Source organism: Neltuma alba, unplaced genomic scaffold (genome assembly GCF_004799145.2).
Source record: "Neltuma alba isolate B1F8T4 unplaced genomic scaffold, ASM479914v2 tig00002216_pilon, whole genome shotgun sequence".
Classification (NCBI taxonomy): Eukaryota; Viridiplantae; Streptophyta; class Magnoliopsida; order Fabales; family Fabaceae; genus Neltuma; species Neltuma alba.
The window spans coordinates 52579-58578 of NW_021632784.1; positions in this window are offsets into that span (position 1 = coordinate 52579).

Genomic DNA, 6000 nt, shown 5'->3' on the forward strand with positions numbered 1-6000 from the left:
TGGGCCAACAATCCATACCATTAATTCATGTTAAGAAAGTTTTTCACCAATTAAGATTTGATCTCGCTTAAATCCATACCAATTAATATTGATTAAAAAAAGATACTCTATTATGAATAAAGTAGGTATATTTAGATACCAAATTAAAACCTTATATAAAATTAAAAACTAAATGTATATTTTAATTATTTTCTTTAAATAAAGGTCACGCGTAAAATGCACATAGACTAGTTAGCTAATACTACTCCGTTCTTATTATAAAATCCTTTTAATTAAATTACGCAGTTTAAGAAAAACATTTAAAATTAGTTAAAGACAATTACTCCCTCCGTTCCTTATTATAAGAGACGAATAACCGAATTACGTTGATTAAAAAACAGTTAAAATTAGTTAAGAACAATCAATGTGTAAAAAATATAATTTTTTTCCAAAAAACCCTCATTAATAAGGAGAGAGAGAGCATGAGAGAGAACAATTAAATTATTAAAAGAAAGAGAAGTGGGAGAGAGAGTGTGTGAGTTGGAGACAATAAATATGGGTAAAATAGAAAATCAACACAAAAAAGTAAAGATAACTTTTAAGTGTCTCTTATATATAGGAACATGCCATAAGCATCAAATGTCTCTTATAATAAGGAACGGAGGAAGTAATATGTAGTAAATATAATTTTTTTAAATATGCCCTTATATATAAATGGGTAGATGTGAGAGAGTAATAGTGAGATAAATGAAGAAAGAGAACATATTAAATATATTAAACTATGGGTAAAATAGGTAATAATGCATTAAATGTTTAGATAAATTCAAAAAAAAATCTTATAAAAAAGAACAAATCTATTAAAAATTAGATCTTATAATAAAGAACGGAGGGAGTAGTAACCTATGACTAAAATCTTTAAAGAGACTGGATTTGTGCACAACAGGAGAAATATTATCCATTATGAAACTTCAACATTCATTTGGTGATTTTAACCGGTAAAAAAAAATTAGTGCAGCGGTTTGTTTCTCTTAACATTTGACTCGAGTCACGTATCAAATGGTTTTTGTTTGTTTTATTAATCTGTGGAGAAGGTGATTTTATAATAAACCAATATTAATTATATGTAAAACTTCTACAAAATCACATGCTAAAGAAGATAATTGGGCCAATATTACCTTATGTCCTAATTATAAGATTTCGTTTGTAAACTACCAATGAGATTTTATAATTAAAACCGAAGGTAGTATCATCTTTAATTCTTAAAACTCAATCTCATTTTGGTTTTAGCTGCTAAATTTGAAACCAATAATTTTGATTCTTAAAATCTTGTCTCAAAAATCAAAAACACTATTCTAAAAGCAAATCAAAATGATGTCAAATTTTAAGAATTAAAATTAGTATTAACTCATAATAATCTTAAACAAAGCATTTGATATCAAATTATGGATAATCTCATTCAACCGACACACAAGTCGAGAACAAGACATAGCTTCCTGTAGAAATTGGGGGATAAATTAAAGAGCGGTTGGTTTCCACAATGGACCAATCCGCACATCACACACAGTTAATTGCTTTGAATCTCATTTATGGTTTCGTCTCTTCTATCCTTTTCATTGGACTTCAACTCCTAGCCCCGTTCTCATCTACATATGTACTTTCTTTTGTCATAGTTGGAAATTAAACATCATATTTAAATATAAATTTGAAAAAAAATCAGAGATGTAAAGTTCACTATATATATTTGCAATCTAGAAGGTTTTTTTATTCGTGAGTGAATAAAATTTAAATAACAATAGGTAAAGATACAATTTCATCTCTGATTTTATTTATAAGATGCATCTAACACCCTGATCTTTTTAATAGTACAATGCAATTTCACCCATGATTTTTTTGTGTCCAATTTTACCTATGATTTTTTTTATTTTGGTGCATATAAGAAATAAAATCAAGAGTAAAATCGAAATAAAATTAGGAGTAAATTATACCCAAAAAAATATCAAAATAATGTATAACTGAAGAATAAGATCAAGAGTAAAATTATAGATTCCTCTAAAAATATTCCTTCATGGAAGAAGGAATTTGGAATTGGAATAGAATTCTAGTCTTTTGAGTCCAAAAAAAAGAAGAAGAAGGAATTCTAGTCTTTATTTTGTCTTTCAAAAAAAAGGAGCCATCAATCAAAACCTTATATATAAATGTTGCTTTCGCATGTGTCACTTTGAAATGAACACTCAACTATCGCCTACCTAGAGTACTCTCTCCATGTTCACTTTAATTAAATAACGAGCACCTTGCCGCCAGAAGGGTAAGACGGTGAGTTAATTTTCAAAGGACAAAGCCCTTCTAAGGGTATATAATTTAAAAATTAAATTAATGAATTAAATTTCCCCTGGGGATTTATCCCTTCTAATAATCTAAAATCGTCTGCCTGGAATTTGATATTATTTGTTGTGACTTGTTATAAATAATTTGCAACGGCTTTTTCCTTCTCTTAGTTATGATGGGATCATTGAAATTTAACTTATAGAAAAAAGAATTTGTACATTATTAGGATTTTACACTTATTTTTGGGAAAATGAGAAGGACCAATTGAAAATTATATTGATTAAAAAGGGTCATAAAAATTATAATTATTTTGAAGGACCAAATTATGAAATGCAAATTTAAAGTACTAAATTGTCCCTAACCAAATATCTTAACTTTCCTCTTATTTTTAGATTTTTTTTCCCAAAAAAAGGTAAAACTAAAAGTAAGACCACCCATTATCCCCTGGTCATATCATTTGTTTTTAACTCTTATTTTTTCACCAATATTTATCCACCATATGATTAATATATCACTTAATTATTAACATAATTATTTATTCATTTATATCATCATTAAGTTAATTTTGGTCTGATTTATAATATTTTATATTATTAACATTACATTATTTTTTATTTTTAAAACTTATATAAATTTCTTGTAAAATCTTACAAAAAATTTACAAACTTTCTTAAAATGGTTTAAAATTTCGTAATTCTTTTACTTTCTATACATATATATAGAGTTTCTTTAACATATATAATAAATTATAAAATAATCTAAATTTTAGTAAAATTATATAACTTTTATAATCTGTTGTTAGACATCTGTGATGGTTTAAAAATAAAATTTTAATTTTTTTTACATGATAAAACTTTAATTTTTACATGAATCAATAATGTTTACGAATTCTTTTCAATGATTTTTACGTAAGTTGTAAACTTTGAGAGAAACTATGTTTACTTTAATGAAATTTATTAATTCTTATTATTTTTAAAAATAAAATATAGGAGGCAATATTGGAGAAAATGTAGGAGCTTAGAATAAGAACAATAACATATTTTTATATTTAATTATTTATATTTAAATATTTTGTTATTTTAAATAATTATAATTTTTAAGATCTCTCTAATAAATATTACTCTCTTAATCTTTCTTTCTAATTTTTCCCTATTTTTTTAGATTTTCAACTTGCTGAAGATGAATCTAAAACTAGCCTTCGTCAATTTGAAGTTGATCATTAGACATTTAAAATGTAATTTGCCAGTGACCTCCCTCCATGTTTAATAAATTTAAATTTTAACTTTTTTAGTCAATGGTGAAAATAACTTTTTAAAAATAGCGAGTCTCCTCAATATCAATTTCACTATAAAACCAATAACAAATTTCATATACTCCGTCAAATTCCTAATATAAAAGCTTATTAGAAGGATGAATTTAGTTCTAAATATAAAATCTCAATCATATTATTTCTCATATTTATTATGTTTAAACTTCCATACAATATAATATTACATAAGAGTATTTTAGAAAATTCAAGTTATGTTTATTATAATTAATTAATTTACTTATTTTTTTAATCTATCTAAATAATAAAGTAGCTCTTATATTAAAAATTAGAAAAAGTGATATATGACTAAATAATGTATCTATTCCCTGACATTATTTTTCAATTTTCAAGGCTTTAAATTATTTTCAATCTTGGTTCTTGACCTGTAATTTTATCCCACTTTGAAAGTGCATATTATTGTTACATTTTTTGTGGATTCTGCCTAATGGGGTTGCCTACACTCTTGCTAACTAGCCATATATATATATATATATATATATATATATATAATGTATATAGAGAGGGGGGGAGAGAGCGGCATATAGGTGGCCCATAGTTTGGTTGATTTGCACTACAACCACCAAAGCAATATTTCAAGAAAGGGAAATAGATAGGGTGGCAAGGAACTCAGAAGTTGACGTTGAACTTACAAAAGCATCATTGTAGCCCAGCCTGAGATCAACAAAACCAAGGCATCTATCAATATGTACCTTGTATATAATTATACACACACCAAAAAGTGTTGGTCTAAATAGAAGTGATTTAGGCACTTTGAATATTATATCTTGGGTTCGATCTTTGAAGCAATATGTATGGAACAACACTGTTGGGAGAAGTTCCCACTACGGTATCTGACAGTATCCTGAGAAATTAGTTTCTCACAGTTCGGGTGGAAGGATGCTCTGGGCAACTAAAAAATATATATATACACATATATTAAGGGACTACAATTGAAATTTTGTATAATGTGCACTTTTGCCTCTATGTATATACATATTGCAAATAAAAAGACATCACCTTCCTTAGTCCTTAATATATGTGTTTTGCGGACAATATCATTTTGGTTTTTTCTTGTTAAATTTTACATGATAATTAGCTATTGGGTGTTTGCTTTCACTCAATATTAATTAATGTTAGATTGGTAAAATGCTTTAATTAATTTTGTAGTTTGGAAATATTGCACATCAAAGTTATACTCCCACCAATTCTTAATATAAAGAGTTAATAAAGAATTAGATTTTAACAAAATAAATATAAAAGTTACATAACTAATTCATGAATAGTAAGAATATTGTTGAGTTAATTATTTACAACAAATATGTATTACTTTTTCTAAAATATTTTTTTAATTATGTGCATTAGAACTATTCTATTTAGAGAAAAAAATTATAAACTTAAAATATAAAATGAATTAATGCTTTTATATTTAAAATCAAAATAAATTTTTTACCTAACTTTTATATTTAAGACTGGAGCTAGCCATACTTGTATTTAAAATAATGAGAGTAACAAGTGGGTAATGAATCTCGAATCTGCAAAGTGCTAAAAGGAACTTGTCCTTTTGGCCAAAAAAAAAAAAAAGAACTTGTCCTAATTTCAGTTTGCCACAAAAAGCCTTGCAACTTTTTATGAGTGCTCTATCATTGTTAAAAAAATATATAGATGATAAAATGTGTTATTCTTTAAAGTAATAGAAAAAATTCTAAAAAAATATTTTTAAAATTTTAAATCAGAATTGACCATAAAATATGTTATTATGTATATTTTAAATATGGTCAATTGCTATTAAAGTATAGTAAACAAGACTAATTTAAAATTTAAAATTTAAGATATTTTTTTTTGAAATTTTTTCAAAGCATTATTACTTTGATTTTCCATTATTTAAAAGAGTAATTGCTAGATGAAGTTCTAGAAATTATTCTAATAGTATATTTTTATTTTTAAAAATTAATTAAAATATAAACAGTACAAATAAATAATCTAATGACAGTTTTTAAAGTTGAACATTGACCACATCTAATCCTGTTGGTGAATGAATTGATAAGTATGGACTTTATTTCTTTTCGCCATGTTTCCTTTCAATGCATCAATTCTATAAGTTCAAACCATTCAAATTAAATTTCAAACAGTATAGATTAATTCATACTTTATACATTAAATTCAATCTAACGATTTATAATAGTATCAATATCTTTACTGAGTCTGGTAAAAAAAAAAAAAATCTTTACTGAGTGAAGATAAGCCATTTCCACAAGATGAACATCTAACCAACCCATTTCTCTAATTTCTTTAAAATTAAACTCATTAAAAATTTTCTGTTCTTCCTTGCTTTCTATTCCCTTATACTCATCTGGTCTTTAATATAGGACCTAATTATTGAGATAATT